The sequence below is a fragment of the Apteryx rowi genome, unplaced genomic scaffold, assembly GCF_003343035.1.
Source record: "Apteryx rowi isolate R43461 unplaced genomic scaffold, aptRow1 scaffold_482, whole genome shotgun sequence".
Classification (NCBI taxonomy): Eukaryota; Metazoa; Chordata; class Aves; order Apterygiformes; family Apterygidae; genus Apteryx; species Apteryx rowi.
In genome coordinates, this window is record NW_020450741.1 from 94,342 (window position 1) to 118,345 (window position 24,004).

General features: G+C 45.6%; 1 protein-coding gene across 2 annotated transcripts in view; it reads right to left on the reverse strand.

Annotated features, from left to right (window-relative positions):
• The window catches only part of LOC112972325 (tyrosine-protein kinase ZAP-70), a 31,136-nt gene extending 17,043 nt beyond the window's left edge, over positions 1 to 14,093 (reverse strand). For both annotated transcript variants that reach the window (XM_026078686.1, XM_026078689.1), the window contains exon 1: positions 13,916 to 14,093. The gene's annotated coding sequence lies outside the window, so the exon portion shown is untranslated. The remainder of the gene's footprint in view (positions 1 to 13,915) is intronic.
• Positions 14,094 to 24,004: the final 9,911 nt, after the last annotated feature.

Sequence of the window (24,004 nt, forward strand, 5' to 3'; positions counted from 1 at the left end):
CTGGCTGTGGCAGAAGTAGTTTGGGGTTAGTGCAGGGCAGTGAGCGCTAGGAAGGCTGGGTAGGGCCCTGGGGGGCTGGTGCTGAGGCCGGTGCCTGTGTGGATGCTGCCTGCTCAGTGCTTGGATGCAGGAGGGTGAACCCCAGGGCCRGGCCCTGCTGAGGGTGCTGGTGGTGGGCATGGGAGCAGCTTGGAGCCTGGGGTGCCTGGTGGACACAGCATGCTGCTTGGGTGATGGTGGCAGCCTTGCCAGAAGGGAAGAATTCACTTTTCTGAGTGCTTCATGCCTGGCCCGCTGCCTAGCCCCATTGCAGTAGCTGGGGGGAGAATAAATGTGTCTAATTGTGCTGTTTACAGCTCTGTCTTTTCAGAGCTTCGGTAAAGCATCTTGCCCAAGGTTATCTCAGACTCCTGTTACTTACTGGCCTCTCTAGGCACAGGCTGTTAGGGCTCTCCAGGTGCCCATGGAGGGGCAGTTGGCTTGAGAGGAGGCTGAGTTAGATGAGGGAGAGGTTGTGGGAAAGGGGGGTGCAGGCAGGGTTTGGAAGTGAGGGCAGTGGTGGGTGCAGGCAGGGATGGCAGAAAGCAGCAGATAAAGCTGAAATGAGACAAAGCTGGGGCAATGGAGGCGGCTGCTGACTGAGGCTGTTCCCTTGGTACTGGTGGAGGTACAGCAGTAATGCGCGTGAGCCAGGCTGCTGCTGGGGATCCTTCAGCTTGCATGAGGTTGCAGACTAGAAGTTATCCCCAAGCCCTCCCTAACTGCAGCTTGCTCATCACCCAAGCCACAGCCTCTGTGGCCTGGCATCCACAACCACGGCAGAAGTGTCCCATGAGGCCTCGCTTGCTACCCCTGGTGCCAAGGCCAACTGCTGACATCCTTAGCTCTCAGGCCACTTGGTTGCAGGTACCGGTCAGGTACCCTGTGGCTTGAGTTTGTACTGGGGCCTGTAAGTGTCTGCTGAGACATCCCCTTCCAGAGTCACAGCTCCTGGATTCCCTTCTGATACTTGTGACTTTCTGATGTTTGTGACTTGGTCCAAGATCTCGACTTAGAGCAGAGAGCCTGGCTGAAAGTGTGAAGGGCTGAAAAATGTCTAAAGTGTAGAAGGATTTCCCTTCCTAAATCCTCCTTCCTAGGAGAAGCTGGCAATGGGCAAGAGGATGAACTGTGAAGGGCTGATTCCTGGAGCTCAGGCCACAGGCAATCGAGCATTATGGGTGTCTGACAAAGCTTCTGCCTCTGGTGTTGCTGTGATCAGTGTGGCGGATACCACAGTGCCAATGCTGAGARGCTGCCCTTTGTGGTATGGGTGTCCCTTTCCCCAGAGCAAAGTTTGGGGATGAGATTTCACTATTTAGAAATCTGCAAAGTAATTTCAGGCTATTCARAAGGAGGGGAGGATGTAGTCCAAATGAACCTGAGTGCTCGTCCTGAATGAATTACTTCAAGGGTGCGTTCATTTTTTAATGCTAATAACAAAAGATTTAATGTGATTTTGATTGATGAAATAATTATTTTAAAGAAAAAACTAAACTTATTTGTGATCGGCTTGGTCACACTCTAATTGTTCATGATTAGTGCATGATTTCTATTTCAGCAGTCCATAGCAGCTATTCCCAAGGCTTCCTCATGAGCCCATACCTACTTCCATTCCTGGCTATAACTGCTTTCTTAACCTCCCTGCTGACTGCTTATTAAAACCTCAACTACCCAACCACTTATTAACATTAACTATGTGTGAGTGGGAGTTTATGAAAGTGTGAGCCCATTTAAGTTTGTTTGTACTCATAAGCAGTGTGCCTTCTGCTTGTATTTGAAGATAATCATCTTTTCTGCTTGTCAGTGAATATTACTGACTCAGTCTTACCTGAAATAGTTATGTTTACAGAAACCTCACAGGAAAAACTCCCCACTTCTGCTGGACTCCTGTGCTCTGATTTCCATTAAGGACCTTGTCTGCTTTTAGTGTGATTGAAGCAAGCAGGTAAGTCCAAGCTGCCTGCGGATCTCTGGCCATGTGCAAAGATCTTGCGTATACCTCTTCCCCTTTGGAATGGCACATGGGATCCATTAGGCCCCAATAATAATTGATAGTCCTTTTTGAAGGAAAATGCTAAATTTCACAGTAGTGTTCCCTGGTCCCAGAAAGGGGCCTGCTCTGTGTACTCCTGTGATGCACTCAGTGCAAAGGTGCCTAGCAATAATAGGACTGTCCTGAGCACAGAGGCTTTGAAAAGGGCTGGTACTGTGGAGATCAGTAACTTTCTTCCTATACCCTTCCAAATCTTTGGCCAAGGCCTGGTGCCAGCCAAGTCATAGTGTTCCTGGAGATGGAAATAGGGGATGGTTCTGCTCAAATGCTTGTGGCTTTGGTCTTAAGGAACCTGTATGATAGAAACAGTTAATGCCGCCCCAGTGATGTAACTAATGGTTGGGTGGTTTTCTGTGCCTCCTTCCACACAGGATCTGGGCTAGCCAGGCTGCCTTAAGTCCCCTCAGCTCTCTAATTTATTTATTCCCAAGGGCCAGTGCTCTCCATGTTCTTGCTTGCAGTTGGTGTTTGTGAAGTCTATGTAGGAGCATGTTGCTCACATCTCTTCCCAGAGAGCCAGCCTGACATGTCCATCTGTTCCCAGAGGCTCAGGAATTGCTGTCTGCCACCTTTGCTCATATCTTGCAGTTCTCAGCTCATTCCTTCTCACAGCTCTGCTTTGACTTGGCCCCTCTGAACCTGCCCAAAGGGTGAGGTTGCTCATCCTTTTCAGAAGGGGAGAAATTGTGCATAGAGCATGGAAAATCGATGACACGCTTGTTTGGTGCAGTCAGAAGGCAGTAAAGGCCTGAGCTCATTCATATCCTGCTGGGGACTTGTTTTCCTTCTGTGGTTATTTGTCAAATGCTAATGAGCAGAAGCAATTTGCTCCTATAGCTTTGAATGCAGGAGACCAGGAGGGGGCTGGGGAGGGAGAAAGCCACCTGCATGGGGGCCTTGTGGGTATAACTATCTGCCTGTCTTGTTCAAGCTGTTGCTGTAACAGCCAGGACTGCCTTGTTCCCAGAAAACAGTTTCCTGGTGTTACCCTGCTATTTCTGAGCTCTTTGCTGATGGCTGAGAATCTACAATGCAGCCACCTTGGGGACAGCATGAAGCAGGGCTTGGTGCTTTCCAGCAGGAAATTAGGGCAGATACTGCTGCATGATATGGGGAGGAAATCAGACAGGCAGACTGCAATCCCCTGAGCCAAAACACAGCCAAAACATCGCAGCAGAAAGTACCAATCGGTCTCTAATGGACCCATGCAGACAGTGCTTATGTATTAACATGGATGAATTGTTGCACATGTGAACTTTTTCCTATTCTACATGTGGTCATGCCGGTCATGCATCATGTGCCCTTTCTAGCAGAGTCCATATGTTTGAGTAAAACCTTGTTGTCTAGTTGTGCTCTGCTCAGGGATTGGGGATGGAAAGGCACAAGACAGCATGCAGACCTTGGTGTGCTCCGTGGTGTCCAGGGAGCACAGCATAGAGCAATGCAGGTGGCTAGTCTTAGCAGTCTAATTTGCACTGGGTAATGACTGGCCACAGAGCTGACTCTAAATGCTTTTCCAATTAGTTCTGCCACTAACTAAAGGAAGTGGTTGCCACTCAAGCAGAGCTTGGAGTTGACTGTTAACCAGAGAGAGTTGGTGCTTCAGCAGGATCATCTCTCTTGGAGCATAGGAGGTGGATTCATGGGGCCAATGAAAGAAGACTGCAGTAAGGTGTGTATACATCAGGGGAGAAGGGCTCTGTTGCTTTCTGCTGCCAGGCCTCCCTTGATTTCTTTGTAAAGGGCTTTTGCTGAAATAAGAGCCTAGCACCCAGCATCATGGTCCTGGAGCATTTGGAGAGCAGCAGGCTGAAGAAAGACAAAATGAGAGAGATGGGTGATGCAGCATCTGCAGGACTAGCCTAGAGTTGAACTCCATCCTACTCTTAGTAGCTCAGCCCTACCTCACTCTCCAGGCTGCAGTGGTGGTTACACAGAAGGCTTTTGAGTCACATCCATATGAGAATGCAGGGCCATGATAGAACTAACTGTAAATAAGTCTTTCATGTCTTGCACTAGCTTGGGTCTTTCTGGCGGTGCTCAGCAGGTACCTTGCTCAGCAGGTTTCAATTCTGCTAAGGAGGTTAGATGCTGTTCTGAACAAAGTGTATTTCTCACCTCTGCTCCTCTTGCTGCTCCAGGTGGAGTGATTGACAGAACTGTATTTCCAACTGCGAAATGACCCAATCTGGAACATTGTTTTGTTTCTACATGATAAAAACATCTGTATTTGTTTTGCATTTGTCATTTAAAAATAAGTGTAATAGCTGAGCTTAGGGCTTAGCAGCATTTGTCTTTAATACCTAGAGACTCCCTAGAAGATCACAGCCACCTTGTGTGCTGCATATGAGTGCAATATCTGTCCTGAAAAGCAGGGTAAGAAGGAAGAGAGGCAAACTGAGGAGAGGAGGGTGGTTGTGTCCATAGATGTAGCCAGATCAGATCAATAGTACAGGTCAAAAGAAGCCTTGTTCCTTGGCTCCTGGGGTACTGGGCTCTGCCCTCTCTAATGCCTTTCTGATGGGGTCGTTGATTTTTGTACTGAAGTGGGGGGAAAAAACCTGTCCTTCTCTTTAAATACATGATACCTAGCAATCAAATTCTCTGTAAATACATAAATGGCACTGAGGCTTGGCAGTAACTCTCACTTCACAAAATGCTGTTAGCTGGACCACATATCTACTAGTGTTAGTTGGTGCAGCAAGCTCCATTGCTCAAAAGGATGTTAAAAAAATACAGGGAGCAAAAATTTGGATTAGATTTTTTTTGTTACCTGTGATCCTTCCTTGTAAAAGGAAGAACTGAGCTGGGCAGCTGGGTGCCCTGCTTGGTATGGTGCTGTGTTATTGGGTCTGCTGGGAGAGGCAGGAAGGGAAGGTAAACTGTCTGGAGATAACATGGGTGGGCTCACCCATCTGCTGGCTGACCTTCAAGTCAAGAGTTGCTCTCAAATGCTTCAAATCAGTTAAAACCTGCTGATTCAGTGGAAATTGATGGCATCTGACATGCTGGTTTCAGTCCTTTAATTGTGCTGCCTTAATTTAGTTTCAAGAGGAAATAGCTGCTGTGTCTCGGTCAATATTCTCCRCCCTCTGAGCATGTGTTCTCCTCTAGTCATGTGCTATGGTCATTGGGCTGTTTCACATGGTAGATGCTGTCAGATGTCAGCAAGCTATTAGTCTTCTGTATTCTGCAATACAACCTGGCTTCTTGTGTCTACTACTATATCAGGTGTATTTTTTAAGTATTCTCAGTTTGGACAATGTCTCTACTCAGACGTGACACTTCATACTCTTATTCTGTTCTACAGTCCTCCTCTGAAGCTGTCCCCAGAGTTTGAGACTATCTCACAGAGTAAGAGTCCTGGGAGGATGTCTGCAGGGAATGTAGGGAAGAAAGCAAATGCCACCATGAGCTGGTACTGAGCTAGGTCTTACTGGTGCTGCCTTGGTACTGTGTGTGTTTGTCTGAATTTTAGCCCAGTCAAAGGCTTCCACCTGCTCTGAACTCCCCCATAGCTGAACATAGCCACTGGACAGAGGTTTCTGCTTGGGGGTAAGACGGCTGTATGTAACAGTTCATATGCATGGAGCTGGTTTTGCTCTCAGAACATCGCAGAAGCCAACTTTAGAGGCGATTCAGCCTCATCTTCCATCATAGCTACCCTTGGTATGACACACCGTCAGTAAGGCACTGACAATAGTGCCTTAAAGGAGACTATCTTCTCTAAGCACTGCTAGGGGGATTTAGGCAGGCAAAGTATAAATATCCAACTCAAAATCTGGCTAAAATACAAAAGCTAACTTCTGTGCTTTGTAATAAGTGCCACAGGCTTTCTAATGACCATGAATCATCAGAGTTTCTCCATCTCATTTTGAAAGTCCAGGGAGAGTGGGCTAGCAGCAGATCCAGACATGACAAAATGAATGTTTTGGGCATCTGATGTTTGCCACTGGCATTGCAGCTATAGCCTTTGCTTTTATGAACACTTATTGCTATAAGTGGAGTGAGTGAAAGCTGTTGCCAGATGGGGAAAAGGCCAGCAGAGCATTGGGTGCACTTGTTGCTTTTCAAATATGTAAAGATGAGCTATGTTTACATGTAACAGATCAAAACAAAATTGCCATAGCCTTCAAAAAAAGGTATCACCCATGTGGTGTGGTTCCTATGCCAAACAGCGCCAGTGATCCCAGCACCCTGGTACTTTTGAGGTTACTTATTTCAGTTAGCATTTTGATGCCAGAGAAGAGCCACAAACCCAGCACAAATTCAGGACAGAGCAATAAAAGTGATGAAGGGCCTGATGGGACTGATTAATGAGTATGCTTAGGAACTGAGTTTGCCCATGGTATGTTCCCCCAAGCATGACTGGTTGGGGGGGTGGGGAGGGGGGAAACATGAGAGCAATCTACAACTATCTGAAGAGTGTGATCTTCTTTTGGAGAGCAAAAGCTGTTTTGTGTGCTCTGCTAAGATATAAGKATAAAAGGAGATATTAATTTGTGGAAAGTAAGTCTGGATATCAAGAAACATTTCCTAATAACAAGATCATCAATGTGTGAAATGGTGTCTCCAGGGGAAGTAGTGGAAGTCATTGCTAGTCATTTAAAACTGGATCAGGAAGTGTACTGTAGTGAACAATCCCCGACTGGCAGGAAGAATTTGGGATGAGTAATAGGACTTTCCCATATTTAATTTCTGCAATTCTATGRGTTCCATTTAAGGAAAATAATACTTTTAATTTCTATCTGGCCGATGTAATTTCCAGTTCAGTCAGTGCTCCATGGAAAACTGAAAAACACTGAATGTAGAAACATTTTGCTTCCAGTGTTGACACCTTTGGTGGTCTTTTGCTGGACATCAGTTTGAAATGAGAATGAAGTTCTCTACTTGCGCACAGACTGGGGGTTGCAAGGAGAGCAGCAGATATTCTCTTGCACTACTTTCTTGTAACATGGCTCAGCTGTCATCTATGACTGACAAAGGTGGAAAAAATAGCTCATTCTTCATGGTCTGGTAAGCTCTTAGCTTTTGTCCTTTCTACACTGCCAATGGGAGGTGACTTTAATCAATGTCTACCCGTGCTCAGTCACTTCTGTCCATGTTACCATAGGCAAAATGCACCATCTCTCTTCAGTTTTGCTTGGTACAAAAACTACTTTGAACTAAACCTGCAGCTGAACATCCTGTTGCAAGCACCCATCTCTTTCCTCTGTTGGACACAAGACACTGAAATGAACAGCAAAGGGTTAACACTGTCTTCCAGAAAATCCTCTGGTCACTGCTAGCTTCTGCTTCTCTCCTGCAACCTCCCCTTGTCAGCTAAACATGCTGACTGCTTCTATTGTGGGATGCCRATAACCCATCAAAACAAATTCTCCAAGGAAGGACATCATGGTCCAAGGAACAGGGCTTTGTGCTACAAAGCCCTCTAGGTTGCTGGATTGCATCCAGCCATGGTGGGGCCAGGCTGGATGTTCCTGTCTGGCAGTTGCTTGGGCACTGTTAGCAGAACAGTTGTTCTCTCAGCCCAGTTCATAGTGGGGTGGGTCTTTGCAGTGACATTTAATTGCAAATAGGCTTTTCTTCAGCATTCTCAGCAGAGAGTGAGTGGAAATCCTTCCAGGTCCTGGGGAAGTCTGTTCACTGGCACCTGTGCAGGGCATGTCCTGCCCTGCATGGGCCCAGACTTCACAGCTGAATTCTCAGAAGTGCCCTGTGCTTTTCAACCCTGCTCTCATAATGTGATTTCAGAGAGCTGCGGACATCACTGAACACCCCTGAAAACTCCACTGTTCCTCTGGCATCTACTGCTGCAGTTGCTTTCTGTGACTATAGGGCCTTTCTCTAGACTCTTGTCTGTTCCTGCATCAAAATTATATTCTTCTGGGCAGTATCTGCTGGCTCTTTTCACTGCTCAGTACAAAGCTGGTGTTTCAGCTAGTGACCTGTCCTGCCAGTTTTTTGACTGTGGCAGGACCAGTGCTGACATCCCTCTATCCTGTATAACTTTTCATGATGAAGGCAACAGGACCTAGAACTCCTGATGTAAGATTTGGGGAGGAGCTTCATCCACTGGTTTAAAGAAATGTTTAGTCTGACATCCTTCCCTAGGACTGTATTAATTTAATGAAGTGAGTATCTGGTTGTCAAACAAGTAATGGTTATGCTGGATGCACCTACTTCTGCCATCTAGCTCTGTGTGTGGAAGATTATAATCTCCTCAAATAAGAAATGAGGGGCAAGCCATATGTGTATGCTTATACCGTTAATCTTCAGAATCTTGGTTTCCCTACACAAACATCTGAGTGCAAGAAGGTCATGATATTTGTTTTTAAAAAAAATCTTGCTATTTTTCCCCACTCACCCTGCAGATCTCAAACAACTTATTAGATTCCAGTGTGACCTCCTAGAAAGCCACACAATGGGAGTCTTCTAATGAGATGGAGAAGAGGCAGGTAGGAACAGGACAGCAGATGGGCAAAGAAAGCGATTAATCTGTTCTTTAATTGACCTGACCTATCATAACTTTGTTTACTTAATCCCTCAGCAGAAGGCTATTTAGAAGCTTTTGGAAGCCCAAATTCATTCTTTCCTTTTTATGATCATTTAAGGTCTTTAATATTCACCTGACTTCACTGTTCTGCTTTTATTGGCTGAAAAATCAAAGGAGATGGGACCTGGGCAAAAAACAATTGTATTAGACATCTCGGATACAGAAAGACTGTCTCTGGAATTTGAGCTTGGGATTTGAGCCAGTGACTGATAGGTGAAGAGTCTATTGCATTCCAGACTTGTCTGTATAATCTGCTTTTCTATTAAATTAATTGTTGACAGGCAGCAACAGTTCTAGGTGCTTGGGGAGGGATATTTTTTAATCAAATAATAGCTTAGACAAATCCTCATAAAACATTAAGGTTTGAGACGATGTTCACTAATACTGCCAGCTGCTTGAACGCTTGTAGTTGGTAGGCAATGTAACCCCACAAATGGAAGCTCAGTTTTACTGCTCAGTTGCTTTTGCTCTGCAGTTTTGTAGCTTTGCTCATCCCAAATGCTGCCTGACTTGGGGCTGTTCCAGCGGCCCCTGGAAGAAGCCAGCACGTCCCATTGAATTCATCGCACTGCAGCTCTGGTGGAATTCTCTGAGCAGCCCTGCCAAGACTCGCTGCGGATGAACTGGAAGGCACAATGTTCTGCTTTGGGCTTTTTAACTCTTGCAGTAGAGGATTTTTCTCAGTSTGTCTAGGAAGGCTTTAAAATGATGCTTGTCAGCTTTAACCTAGCAATGTTTCAATGCTCTCAGCTGGAAAACCTGGAAGGTAGGGAAGAGCTTCCCCTGAGAGCTAAGATCTTTTCCTGTCCATTCATAGGTTTCACCCTAGGTTTTGCCCAGGGCGATGAGAACTTTAAGTCTTGAAAATGTGCCTTTGGATGCTGAATGTGCTTTGCATTGGTGTACCACTGTTCAGTTCTATTTTTCTAAGCAGCTGAGGGATGAAATTTACGATTTCTCACCAACAAATGGGAAATTGAGGCAGGCAAAGAGAAATTCTCATGCCACAGTAACGCAGTGGGCTGGAGTTCTCCCAAGTCACCCTCTTACTGTCACATTATGTTGCCTATCACTGCAAGCACAGTGCATGTCTAGATGAACTAGGATAAGCCCTGGAAGAATGTAGTTGATTTATGCATGCTTTATTAGGGCCAGTGAAGCTCAGAACTGAAACATTTTGTGGTGTTTTAAGATCCCATAGAATTTTTGGAAGAATACCACATCATCTGAAGCCTCTTACCCCATTTACTGTGCCAGACCCCCTGAATCTGTATTTGAGTTCTTTACTGCAATAACTGTGTCTCATCCCCCACAGAGTGAAGTGGTTGCTTTCTGAAGCACTTTAGGATCCTTCACAATAAAGAGCTATGTAGATATTCCAAGATACAAATGACAGGTCTTGCCTGAAGATTCAAACTGTATAGCATTCATACTGTGTCACTTATGTGCAACTGTCCCTGCTAAATTAATTCTGTCATCAGCTGGGAGAAATCATAAATCCTCCTTGCATTCCTTCAGGTCCAAACTAGCTATGCAGTTCCTAATAGCTTCAGTCCCATAAGGATATTTTTATGCATGCTCAGGAATAATGTCAAAGCACCATATTGCTGTAAAGGATTCCTGTGTTCTGATGCATCAATCCTGGAGTCGGTACAGTGTAAATGGACTGCTGAGCTTGTGCAGGATCCAACTAACAGTGGACACAGGAAAGCGTTTAGCAGTCCTGATTGCCTTTAACACCTACTACCCCCAAGGGGGCAAGAGAAGTCTGCACGCTCACAGCTCTGTTATGAAGGATGTGTTCGTATTGCACAGGGCAGCAACCTTTGGAGAAGCTTGGTTACCAGAAATGTTATTAACTGCATTAGCATTGCACTGTGTGTAACCGCAGATGTTTCCAGTTCCCCAAGTTAGCTCAGGTATCTCTGTGCTGTTCTGTGAATGCACCATAGTGCAGAGGAGGTCACTGATCAACAAAACTCAATAAATCAGGCACCCCAATCCTCTTGGATGTCCATAGGYTGTTACACAGGCTGCTTGAAGAGCTTTTGGTCCCATGTGACTTGTAAAACTAGGTCTCTGGCTAAGCAGCCCTGCAATGAATTGGGATAGGATGGCAATTATGTACCCAGTTTTTCTCAACAGTTAGTGCAGGTTTGTCATGCTTCTCTAGGGTCTTTTGAAATACTCTGTTAGGTGTTGAATTTAAGGCCCCTACGCTTACTCTTTGGTGCTTGGTACTTGCTAAAGTAGCCACAGGGAAGTGGAGGATGATTCTTGTGTTGCCAAAGGCACGTTTAACATCCCAGGACACATCTTCCTGGAGTTGTAGAAAAGGGCCTGAGCATCAGTAAATAATACTCGCTGTCTGATTTGAGCTGGTAGTCAGCTGAGGAGAGGTAATGATGAGCACTGCACGGAAAAGACCTGAGAGCTCCTGGATCTGTTAAGGCTATAAACTTGGCAAATAAAGTAGAAAGAGCTCAGACCCTTAGTCATCTGTGACTTGACAGCAAAGGTTGAGCATAAATTGTTCTGTTTGGAGTCTTAAAAGTCAAAAGATAAATGAGCTTGAAACCTAACCTGTAACCAAGAGAAGAATTCTGCAAGATCAGCTATCTCCTAAAACCCCAGGGAGCAGCAGGCTTAAAATACTGTCCTGATAAGTAAGGCAGGGTTTAGGCCTTGATTTATCTTCATCAAAGTGGGAGTTCAAATTTTGCTTTATCACTTATTACTGTTGCTCAGGATTTCTTTGAACATCATCTCCAAACAGAATAAGATTACTCCTTTACCTTAAGTCTTCACAAAATATGCTAGTAAACTGCAGACTCTATGGGATTAAGAGATGGTTGTGAGAAATTTCTGTTTTGAAGAAGAAAACTAATACTGTTGGGGGCAGGGGAAACTGAGGACGTGGGCTTCACCAGCTCAGATGTTCTTGCAAAAGCTTATTAGCTGTGAACTGTGAGTATATWTTTGCATGTGACCAGCATGCATTTAGGCAGAGCATGCGACTTTGTAAGTAGTAATGGAAGTTTACATTCACAGTCAGTCATTTCCTATGYGAAAGGGTCTTTTCTGGGTGTTGAAATGTGACACTAACAAGCAGCTTTCTATCTCTGTTTATCAGGTAGAAAACTGGTGCACAGAGAAATAGTGGGCAGATTTGCACAGGCCTTCACCATTATCTTTAATAATGGTAAAGGCTTTTTGATGTTCCATTGACTTAAATAATTTGGGAATTGGGGTTCCTAAGATCTTAGCTCATGCTCTRTCCTTCCTGCCTTCCTCAGAGTTGCCACAGCTTTGTTTCCTGGCTCTCTATGTGGCCTGTAGAAAGCACCCCATGTTCCCCCTGGCTCCCATTACCCATTTTGCCTTCTGGGCTTTTTCCAGCTTGGCCCACCCATCTCTGCTGTGTCCATTCAAATCCAAACCCTTCAGGCCCCTCACTGAAGCCTCTGGGGATTATTATGAGACTAAGTTAGCATAAGTCCATGATCAAAACTATGTTTAAAAATGCATATTGCTGCCTTGGTGAAGGAGAGAATGAACAAGTACTATCCCTTGAAATTCCTAACCTAGTCTGAGAGATACAGTACATCTAATGTTGCCATGTGGCTAAGCAGTGATTCCTGGGAAAGCAGGTGCTAGACAAACTATCTGGAGCTTTAAATTACTTGAGAGCAGTCATGTATACTCCTATATATTTCCAACCCTCCAGATTCATTTTCTGCCTTGCCCTTTGATAGTGCCTGCCCTATTAACCACTTCATGCATCTTTTTCTGTTCCTGGTCATGTTACTCTACTTGGATCCACAAAACCATTAGAGGTGAAAAATAGGTCTATCTTGGTGGCCTCATTTACCCTTGCTCTCTGTGCTTTTGTGCTGCTGGTCCCACCTGCTCAGGGTTTATGTGAGTCAAAGCTTGTCTTAACTAACATATATGTTGCCTTTTCTGACTGCATTTGCTTTCTCAGACCTTCACTGCTTAAGCAGAGTTTTACATAGCAGGTTCAGTGGGCTTAGATCACATACAAAGCCTGATGTTGCAAAGATTTTCTGTTCCTTGCAAAAGCCAGTTACCTTACAGGGCAGTACCGACTGCAGCATAATGCTTGTTATTTAAGGGTTAAAGTTCTCCTCRGGAAACCCTCTTTCTGGTTTAGGTCTCAGTGGGAAACAACTTTTACAAAGAAGCCATTAAATGCACATGCATTTCCATGTGGATGCTAAACACTACTGTGGCATAAACTATGTTTAGGAAATTGTTTTCTCAGGAGCATCAACAAGTGTTACAGGAACTTGGGTCCCTCCTCTGCTCAAGAGGAAAAAGGGTGATGAATGGTTCAAGACACAAATCATAAGTATACCAGAAGTATAAGCTCTTAGAGCAGTTTGTTCATCTCCCTGCCAGTGAAGGAGCCTTCTGCCTGATCCCTTCTTCAGTTTCTTCTCCAGTTCTACCCATGTGATGGGGTTTCCCCCACATCCCTGCAGCRTTTATTCCACAGTAACAGATCTGACCATTAGGAAATGTTTTCTGAGGCTTAATCTCAACTTTCCTTTGTCCCAGTTTATTCCATAACACCATGGACTGTGTTTGAATTGCTGGGACTTGGAACTGTGCCTGTTTTCACAGAAAAGTGCAGAGCAATAACAGATGAGATGACAAAGAAATTGAGAAGTGAGTGGGAATTTGCCGAAGGCCTGTTTTTCAGTATAGTTGCTGTTGTATTTATCAGGATGGATTCTCTAAAGCCCCTCTCCTCGATTATTTGGTGCCTCATTCAATAGATGCCAGGGATCCTCAGCACACAAGTCTTTCCAGGTTGCCATCTAGGCATTTAGGTACTGCTCAGTTGAATTTAAAGAGAAGCTTCTAAGGGAGACCATTTTTAACATGGTGTCCAGATCTAAAGGAAAGAATGGCTGGCTCTGACTATTGGACTACTGGCCATTGTTTCAGCTTCTTCCAACTTGTGCAACTCCTCACAAATCAGAAAAGAAAGCCTGATCCCTCTGCCGCTATACTTGCTTTTTTTTCCTGAAATGGTGGAGTAGTTGGTAGAAGAGCTAGAGTAGTCACATGGTGAATTAAATTGGGACTATTAATGCTGACATTTCACAGGTTTCCCCCACTCTCGCCAGTAAAGCATTGATGCTGCCGGAGCATGCAGAAAGATATGAGACAAGGAACAAAGCAGCCATGTCACGTAACAGCTACTGAATATACTGACAGCCAAAGAAGTGTCTTACCGGGCTTTGAAGATGTGGGCAATGTCTTGYTAGAGCTTCGTTACATCAATTGTGAAGAAAGGAAGGAGAGAAGACAGGGAAGAATATCCTTCAGCAAACAACAAAATGTGATTTCGGAAGACGGGAGGGGACCAGGCCACACCATCCAGTGAGCTGTCTGGCATTCGGTAACCTCCGTTTGCTGGTTTCTTTGAAATGTGACCTATTTCCTTCTTGCACAGGAAAGGAAAGAAGAGAAAATAAAAGCTGTGTAGGTCTGAAGAGTGAGAGAGTTCTGAGAACCTTCTCAATGCCAGGGCATAACAGTTTCTTATGGAAGAAAACAAACTTGATGGAGGTAGTGAAGAGCAGTCATTATTTAAACAAATGTTGTGCTGGGGGAAGATGTTGCCTGGAGAGCAGCAAAGGTCTCATCTTGCCCGTGGAACAGATGTTCATGGGGAAGTGAGTGCTTCTGCACAAGTAAATGCCTGCCATGCCATARTGTGCCCCTTGGAAGTCATAAGGGGACAAGGAGAGTTCAGTCTCTTTGGATTTTCAGCATCCAACTTGGAGGCTACAAGAGAAAGGCCCTCTGTTTGGGGCTTCTTTGTGACAGCTTGTGATGGTCAGGATCTAAATTCAGTAACCCAAGAAGCCTCTTCTAGTCATTTTTTTTCTGTTCCGCTCTCTAGCTTTGTAGTGCAGAAGTGCCCTTACTAAGAGCTCRGTCAAGAATTGCCCAGCACCAAAATGACACTGTTTGGGATTGGAATGACTTCCAGCTATTCCTCAAGGACAGATCTCACTTTTCCAGAAGGCAGAAGTGTGCATGTTTCATAACTAGCCATGGTAAACCTCTCATTACCATTTGTCAACTCRTTAGCTTTGAAGAGATGGGTAAAGGGTCAGGGTTCAGTGCCAGCTCTCAGTGACTGAGAAGAAGGGCTACAGCATCGTGGGCATCCAAACAAAGAGGGTCCCAGCAAGATGGATGGGGAATCCCAATGTGTCTGTCACATGCRGAAAATTCTTTGCTGCAGAAGACTCTGCCATATAAGAAGTTAGGACCAGGGCTGTGACGATGGCCAGTTGAGTTTGCTGATAATCCAGATTTTTATGAAGTAAAAGATGCCCTAATAGGGTTACATATGCAAAATATGGGCTATCCTTGAACATTACTCAACTGTAAGGCATTTCATTGCTGAATCCTACCTGGAGTCCTGTGTTTATGCTTTGTACATGTGGCAGTACAAGATATTTGTGAAGAAATGTTTCAAATAAAGCAAGATCCTGATATAGAAGATATGAGTCACCTAGGCAGTTTACAAGTGTGAAAAATGAAGCAACCTGACCCAGCTAACATTAGTGTGAGCAGAGCACTCTTCTTCCTGAGCCTGCAGCAAGGCTCACCTGCAAATTTGTCCTTTGTCCAGAGTCCCTACTAAGTTTAAGGCAAAAATATGGTGATCTTGGCAATTGTTCTTTTCTGGCCATGCTCTCAAAGCTACTGGTAGCTCTTCCAAGCTGGAGATACAAGTTTGGGAGATACCAAACTCATTTTATCTGTTATAACACCTGGGACTAATTAAAAATCTGTTTCTTACTGTTAAGCAATTAGTTTGCATGTCTCTCCACTAGTGGAAAATCAAAAACATTTGTTTACAGCTGGTTTCCCTCGCAGGTTCTCAGCAGCCTGCAATATTTGGGCTACAAACAGAGCAGTTTGTTACAGTGGTAGCTAAAAGGCCAAAGGGAGTGTCGTTGTGTTAGGGACTGTACAAACAAAAAGGATTAGTCCATGGTGAAATAGTTAGTCCCAACATGGACTTGGGGCCAGGCTGTGATGTAGAGCTGGAACTGGGAAGTCTGCCCAGGCCTTGCAGTTTAGACATAGCAAGAGCCTTTTTATTTTATGCACGAAATGATTATACAAAATTACTCCTTCAGGCCTCAATGCCATCCCTTCTGTGCTTTAATGGCACCAAAGGTTCTGCAACCTTACAAGCCTTGAAATGAGCCCTGGCCTCTGTGTGTCCTGCAAACTGCTGTTGCATGCTGCTGCTGGCATCCTGAGTGCATTTGGGCATTTGGCAGCATGGCCGAAAAGCGACGGTTGTCTTGTTTGCCTGAAAGCATTGCTCTTTGCTGTATTTACCCAAGGTCTGATGAGGTTCAGCATGGCATCCCTGCAGGGGTTTCAGCAGCTGGGCACTGCAGCCTGGACTTTGCAAATGCTGTGCGCTGGGGAGCTGAGTGTGCAGCCTGTGCCCTGTGCAGCCACATGAGGGTGCAGTGTCACCGGGCTGCTGAGCCTGCGCTGGCCTTGGGGACTCGGGGCTCCCCCTCCRCCACCCCACGTGAGTGAGGAGGCAGGGGAGCTAGAGAGAGAATTTCAAGGCTCTCCTGGAAATGCGTCCTCCTCTCCTTATCCCAGCAGGAGAGGGAATGAGAGCGGCTCTAGTTGGCACTCTCTGGTCTTGGAGAGAGAGGCCCRGACTGGATTAAGACCTTATTTCTGAGCTAAGGAATTTGCTTGGCCTGGTACTAGGATGAGAGAGGCCTTAGAGCAAAGCTGTGCTCTGGTACAGGGTTAGGGAGGCTTCAGCACCAGGCATGCGTGCAAGGACACAAAATATGATCCTGCTTGTCAGGAGTCTCTAGCACTATATTTGCAATCCAGGATGGATTGCAGCCTCCGGTGCGAGGAGACTCTGTGCTATGGGAAAGAGCAAGTAGCCCTGGGGAGGGAGAGAGGTAGCCCATGGCTGTTCGCTCCTGAGCAGGAAAGATGGTATTGCAACCCCTCTCCCTTTTAATTGCACGCAGTGTCTTTGAGGGTGAACTTCAGCAGACAAAACAGTTGAAAGCCCCTCATCTGGCACTGGGCCACACTTTGGGCAATTAGTTTTTGTATGGCCAGAAGCAGCACTGCTCAATTAAAGCCCAAATACTTCGTTTAGTTGCTCTTTTATGTACGCTTTGGGGGCTCGGACAATGGCTAATGCACCCTGAAGAGGAAGGAAACCATTCTTTCCACCCAGCCAGGGAACCAGCCAAAAATCCAGCCCAGTCCCCTTGAACTCCACCTTCAAAAAGAGATTAGACCATGCCCATAATGAAGAGCGGTCCTGGTCTGATGTTTGTTCTTCTTGCATTTTCTGTCCATGATGGGACAGGGGTTTTCAGGGCCAATTCTCACCACATGGCATCAGGATGTCCTAGCTGCAGACTGGTGCTGCACTAGGAGTGAGCCCAGGGCTGGGCACATGCACAGCCAGGCCTCTGTTTCTGGGATCAAAGGATGTTTCCCTTCATTGTCGCTGTCTTGAGGCTGTTAGGACCAGCACACCAGCTACTAGGCAATACCAAATACTCAGAATCCAATACTCGGAATTTGGCAATACTAAATACTCAAATACTGGAGGCTCAGGAAGTCCCAGAGCTGCAGAGCACTGGCAGGTGGGACACTGTCTTCCTCTTCCCCGGGCATCTTGGCCGCCGTCAAAGGTAGTAGGACTCTGGGCTAGGTGGACTCTAGGTTCCAGTCACTGCGGCCGCACTTGTGTTCTCATGGGTAAAGGAAGGCGCTGGAATGTGACTCCTTTCTCAGGCATCTCCTGCTCAGATCATGCTGCTGCTCCATCAGAGAAGTGGAGCTCAGAGGGATTCAATAAGTAAGTGTTTGTGCAGATTAATGAAAGGAAATCTATTATGTGAAAAGATACAGACTTTGGTTCAGAGTTAGTCTTGCACTTCATTTATTGTTAGCCAGGAGGATATACTGTGAAAAGAACCGCAGGTTCCTTGTCTTCTTAATCCTGTTCCTTAGGCATCCCATGGCCAGCATCCGCCCAGGATGTAGGGCTGGCCAGACCTTCAATTCCCCCCGTGGCTTGTCCTATGCTCCATTCCCATCCAACAGCCAGATGGCTGCTAAGACCTGTACTGGATGGTGCCAGGACCATGTAGAAGAGCCCTGGCTGCATAGGCCTGTCCTTTAGGGCCAAATCCTGTGGRTTTGGCACTGCATGTACCTAGAATGGGCCACAGCAGAGCACGCAGAGGGGGTCTCGTCTTCAGGGAGTTTGATCTACGAGTTAGCTTACCTCTTTCCRTGCTGCGTTTCAGCACTCACCCTTCAGTCAATTCTTCTTATGCTAAAAGGGTCCTTGGGGACAGTTTTGGGGCTCCTCTGTTGGCAGAGGTGGACTCAGAGTGGAAGTCTGGTGCCTGATACTGCACTTTACTGCATCTGTCCAACATGGCCTTCCCCAGGGCCACCTCTATATCCACAGGGAAGCAGCTCAGTGCATGGCAGGTTAGAAGGGACCTTTTCTGTAATATTTGCAGCATTGCCATGTAATTCTGTCATCACCAAGGTTTACATATTCAGCTTTCTAATCTCAAAGACAACTCAGACGGAAGAAGGAAATGAGCTCCTGCCCTTTATTGTTGMATATTGTTTTATGTGTCCTGACAGAGAGCTTTGTTTTTAAACATGCAGTATTTTATTATTTGCAATGTTTATTCTTTACTTTGGAAATGTATTGTTCTCTGTGGGACACTCCATGGTGGCAGCAGAACAAGAGAAATTATGGTGTCCCAAGAGCCAACAGGGATAAAGTGATGTAATTGGGAAGGGAAGGAACTTTTTTCAAACATTAGCAAATTCTTGAAGGCTTTTTTAAATTTAATGCTAAAGCCTAACTCTCCTATAGAGTAAAATTGTCCTTGTTAAGGTCATTTCATCAGACTTGCACTGGCTTTTTTAAAAGAATTTTCAAAGATGCAGTTACAATGAAGGATGGGAATTTTGTTTGTTTTGGAAAAAAAMCAGAAGTTCTGGCTTGCTTTCTCTGTTCTGTCTCCTGTGTGCCACCGTCAGCCTGATCTTTTTTGCTTTATCACTTTTATTGGGATATTTTATTGGCCAAGGAGCAGGTCTCCAGCTGCTGTGCTTGGTGCTCTGCGAACACAGTCCAAACAGACAGGGCTAGCTGGGGAAGGACGTTGCCCGTTTCCTTGCAAAACGGCTTAGCTGATTAGTTTTATACTGTTGCAGGAAAGACCTGCCTTCTGCACTGATGTCAGCAGTCAGGGCGGGACTTTTACAGCCCTGTGGGTTTGGGATTTTTTTTTTTTTTTTTTTTGGATAATCCTGGCAAAATTCCTGAGCAAAGGTTCTTTTTTTTTTTTTTTTTGAGCAGCCCCAATACATGCTGCCTCCGAGCTGCTCTCTTATTACTGCTCACTTCCTGAAAGGAGACTTTTTAGCAGAACCTCTAACTCTAGCACTGCCTGAGTCTGACAGAAGAAGGTTATTGAGGAAGGCGACATAAACCCTCAGCCTGGAAACTTTCTGACACAAGCAAGACTGAGAGGGAGAGAGAAGCTTTTGGCTGCTGTTGGGAAGAAAAAAAAAAGAAAGAAAGAAGCACTAAGAATTAAAAGGGGAAAAAGAAGAAAGAGGGGAAAACGCTAGAAAAGGTAAAACACTCTTTAAAATAATTTTTCCAGAGAAAACCTCTTTGAGGTTGGAATGRGGTGGTCTGGGGTGGAGGTTATGTGAATGTTCTTTGAAATCAGAACCGTCTCACTGGAGAAGGAATGAGCCTGAAGAATATTGCAYGCTGGAAAAACATTTATGAGAATGAAAACCATGTTCACCCTTCTCCAACATTCAGAGTTTCCATAAAAACTCCGGGTTGTGTTTCAAAGTGTCTGCAGACAGCAGGAGTCAGGCATCTGCACTCGCGCGCTCTCCGTCTCTCTCGCCTCCCCCTTTCCCCACACCACTCTACTTTTTTATTGCATTAAGCCATCTGATCGCATGTTTGCTGCTCTAAAGGAGGGTTCCCTTATGCAGACCTGCTGTGGGTGAAACGCTTAATTACAAAAAGCAAGAGCTATAATCCCCAGTGGAGAATTATACGTTCCTTGCTGTCCTCATTCCTGAGAATAAACACATATTGCATTCCCTCTCCTGCTTTCACTGTCTCTCTCCATCTCCAGGAGCTGCCAATGCCTCTTTCCCTCCCGTACGATGTGGTCAGAGAATTATAAACTGTCTGCCCTGAAAAAGCTGCAATGTCATTAACTTCATCTGCCTCACCAGGCATTTGGCCCTGTTGCACTAGCCATATATTTTGYTGCTTTGATTATATTTTAAAGAGTTTTTAAAAAAAAAATCCCTCAGAACATGTTATTTTAAACATCAAAGTAAATATTAGTGATGGTGAAATGCCAGAAGATTATCTCATTAGAGCTGAAGGAGCTGTACTATAAATAGAAAGGAGTTTATAAAATAACCTTGGCAAATATCTTCCAGAGGGGAAGAATCAAATCAAGAGGGAAGTATAAAGCCGCACTGGTCTGAGCTGCACTTCAGGGCAGGTACCTTGCTTTGGTGCCAGCTGTGGCTGTGCAGTAAAATTTAAAGTTTCAAACTGAGGCGATCTTTCAGAGGCTTTTCTGGTCAAGTGTAAACATGGATGTAAATCTCCAGGGYTCGCTCTTTTCCCTATTTCAGTCCATGCCAATACCCATATCAGCTAGAGATGGTTAAGCCACTTTGGAGAGATCTGTTTCCTGTTCTGTTTATTAATGTTGTTAGCAGAGCTCACACGGTGACAGCGCGCGATCACATGCATAATGGGTGGTAGCAGGATGATTTTTGCAGTTTGGTTTTGGTCTCCTTTCCACCAGATGGTAGAAGGGGAAATGCCTTGTCGGGCGGCCTAGGTGCTTCCCCAGCCCACATCGGWGTGCTCCCTTTGCTCACCAGAGCTTTGCCTGGACTAGTTTTAAATGCTGCAGTCAATGAGGCTTTCTTCATCTCTTGGGAGCTTGTTCCACTGTCACGAAGTTTCTCCGTATATGGAACATGCCATGTGGGTTGCTCCATCCTTCCCTTCCCATTGTTCTTGGTTAGACGCATGGGCAGCACCCTCTCGTTTCCTTCTCCTCCTTCAGCACGTAAAACCTCTGGCACTTGTAGGTGCTTCTCCAGTTGTGCCCCCAAGCAGCTGCTTAGTTGGTAGACGGTGGAATGACGAAGGTGGTGTAATCGCATCTTGTAAATCCTGCTTTTCCCCGATAAGACAGTGGGGCAGAACTGTTTCATTTGGCAGAGGAACACCCCGATAAGCCGTGGATGATTGATAAGGTGAAGCGTGACACTAAGGGAAGATATTGCCTGCTTCAACGAGAACGGTTTCCGCTACTCATGTGAGGGAYCTCTCCTTTTAAGTACAACCTGCAAACCTGCAACATGAGAGCCTCTGTTATTGCTGATGATTCAGGACCACCCAGAGACTGTTTCCGAGAGAAATAGGTGTTCTTATAACATGTAGCCCTGGTCCAGAGACAGTGTGTGCTCTACCTAGAGGAACAGCGCTATGGAGGGCTTTCCAGTGACTTCAGCATATTCCGCACCGGGCCCACGCAGGGGAGGATTCTCTCCAAGCACTTATCAAAAGCTTATCAGAAACCCCCAACTCCAAAAACCACTTTTCTTGCCAAGTTTCCAGCAATTAGTTCATTCTAAAGCAGAAACACTGCAGGATGTATTTGTCACGTCCTGTCCTGCCCTAGATCTAGAGTTAACACAAGTGAACTTTAAACAAGCAGAATTTGAAACAAATTTGTTGATTTTTTTAAAAAAACAGTTCACTAGTGTTTTGGATGATGTGTCAGCTCAGATGTGCTGAAGATATGTAAGTCAAAAAAATGTTGGCTTGACCCCACAATAACCATAGGAAATGTTTGCAGGGCAAGTAATTACAAACATTTCCTGGGAATCTGTAAGCCAGTCAGGTCTGAGGTGAAGCTATTACGGAGCGAGAAACATGGAAAACCACCAGCCTGTATATAGACCCATTTTGCAGCACTGAAGGATTATTTTAAAGGGATGCCATCAAGGCAAATCTTTCCATCTTGCTTACTCGAAGTTCCTTACATTGTCTGCAACCAATTCAAGAATCAGGAGATTCTGCGCTGAGATAACATGGCCAAAATATTTTAGATCCATATGACTTCCAGGTAGCTACGTCAGTGGCACATGTTAAGGGCAGGGTCTCCATCCAGCTTACTCCATTGCTGCTACTCTCTTACCTTCTGGATTCACCCACCCTGAGAAAAGAGATTTTTGTGATATGCCGTGGCTGTGTATTCAGCATCTTTCGTCTTTCAGCGTCATTTATGATCCCAACCCAGCAATTATCACTGTTGCATTTCCACTCTTCTGTTTGAGTTCCATTTTTTAAAGAGAAAACAATTTCAAATGAATCTATTCCTATGCAATTCTGCAAGTGCTGAACTCAGACAATCATAAATCTTGGTTCTAGCCTTAGTTGAACTTACGGGTGAAATCTTGGTCTCCCGCTGTGGGAGTTTTGCCACTGACTTCAACAGGACCAAGATTTTACCCAGAAGTGACTTGCCAGTCAAAACCACAGTGAAAATAACTAGCTCAGTCCTGTCTGGGTTAGCAGCTCTTTATTCCCTAGCCATGAACTAAGGAAGCTCCTCTGTGGCTGAGTGTGGATAAATGTACTTGGTGGACTTTTGGTTGCAGCTTCTTCATTAGGAAGCCGCACATGCTTGTGAGATGCAGAGTGTTTTCTGTTGCACCCTGCCATACCCYGTCAAATCCAAACCATCTGGGCCATATGTTTCTTTGGACAGAGAACCTGCAGGGAAGTGAAAAGGTCCCCTGAGCTCTCAGCACAGCCGATCTCTTGGAGCTCGCTTAAGGGAGCCAGAGACTGGAGAGGATCTGCCGATCATCCACATCTCTGAGGCCTGGAGAGAATCCATAGCCTGATAATTCAGTCCCAGCAGCATCTGCAAGAAGATCTCATCCTGCTGCAGAGCTCCGTAGTGTGTTCCTCCATAGAAATGTGTCTTGGGGTGTGTGGGACCTCCTTGTCATGCCGTCTTGCACAAAGGGGGCCCCAGAATGATCACACAGTGAGGGGGCACCCATGTTCTTGCACAGACTTTCTGCCTAAGCATAGTCAAATAACTCATTCTCCCTTTGCCTTGKTTTCCTCCGCTGTAAAATGAAGCTAGGAGTATTTACTGATGCACATGAACACTTTGAGAAGACAGGGAAGGTTGAGACCTACTGGGATGTGAGGGCAACAGCAGCTATTGAGATCTTGGAGATAAGCTAGGCTGTATGTTTGCATTATTGTACACTTTAGCAACCTATAAGACTGGGTGCTGTATGCACATCTGTAGAGGGGCAGTCTTAGTCCTATGGCCCTGAAAACACATAGGCCAAGCAGACAGCAAGACAGGTGGAGCAGATCAGGAAAAGCTGCCTCTCTGGYCAGCTGGTGCTCCTCACACTAGATTCCCTTTCTCTGTGTCTCCATGATGCAATAGCATCTCTGAAAGAACGTATTTCTTCTGCTTTTCTGAAAGGATACCTTGGTCCAGACTCATTTTACTGCTTCGGGGCCCCACTCCACAGTTAACTGCATTTACTCCAAGTCACATCTGCACATGATCCTGTGAGATAGCCTGAGTTTCAGGATCTAAACCTGATCTAATGTCAAAGTTAACCCTGTTCTGAAAGAGGGAATTGGACCAGAGATCTGAAGATCCTTTCGACCTCAATTATTCTCTGATTCAATGTGGCAAGACTAAATGGGGTGCAGGAGATGGGCGATGCTGTAGCTTGCACTCCTTCCACTGTCCCGCATTGTGCTATTGCTGCACACAGCGTTAGATGCTGCTGTGCCATGGGGGTGCTATGGCCTGGTGGTTCACTGTGGGTCCCGTGGTGCTTCTCGCAGCCACTCTGGGTGACAGGAGTTGCCTGTAATGCTCTTTTTCCCAGGGGGGCTGCACACTGCTGGAGGTACTCCTCAGGGAGCTTGGTAGAGCTCACTTGTTTCTCTAGCTTCAGCAAATAAGCCTGCGCTGTACTGTGGGTGTACCTGGTGTGGCAGGTGATGGGACGGGCTGCAGTGAGGTCTCTGCCCTCTAGCACAGTACTTTCAATCTGGTGACCAGATGCATCATGGTCTGGAGGGTCCTGGAGCAGGTACAGCACTGCAGACACATGAGACATGGCCAAACCTTCAGGGCAGTTTGAGG